Source organism: Acanthisitta chloris, unplaced genomic scaffold (assembly GCF_000695815.1).
Source record: "Acanthisitta chloris isolate BGI_N310 unplaced genomic scaffold, ASM69581v1 scaffold42206, whole genome shotgun sequence".
Taxonomy (NCBI): Eukaryota; Metazoa; Chordata; class Aves; order Passeriformes; family Acanthisittidae; genus Acanthisitta; species Acanthisitta chloris.
The window spans coordinates 12,683-13,135 of record NW_008677237.1 but is presented as its reverse complement, the minus strand read 5'-3'; positions in this window follow the sequence as shown (position 1 = coordinate 13,135).

Here is a 453-nt window from a genome sequence, read left to right as displayed (position 1 = left end):
GCGGGTGCGGAGGGCAGAGCGCGGGTCGGATCGCGGCTCTCCTGGCGTTCACACGTCGGTTGGGAGCGTTGGGTTCCTGCATGGCAAATGTGCTCATTTGTGTGTTTCGTTTGAATGCCATTGTTAGCGGAGCGGCCCTGGGTAGGGTGAGCTGCGAGTTGCTTTGCCTCTGCAGAGGGTCTTTGTGATGGCTTTGTGGAATGGAAAGCCCTGGTGGGAAAAGGAGCCTGGAGCTGTCTGTGATCTCCGATGTTTCGGTGTCTCTCAGGAGCTGGTGTGAAGTCAGTCAGTGCGTTCATTTCAGTCTTCGGCTTTCAGTTCCGCTGGGGAACGATACTGATTAATTTTGTCATATGAGTTTTATTTGACCTTCAGGTTTCGCTGCCTCTCTGGATGTGAGAGCTGAGCCTGAGCTCTCCATCGATGCGGTTGGGTGTGTGTCACACCTGCCCA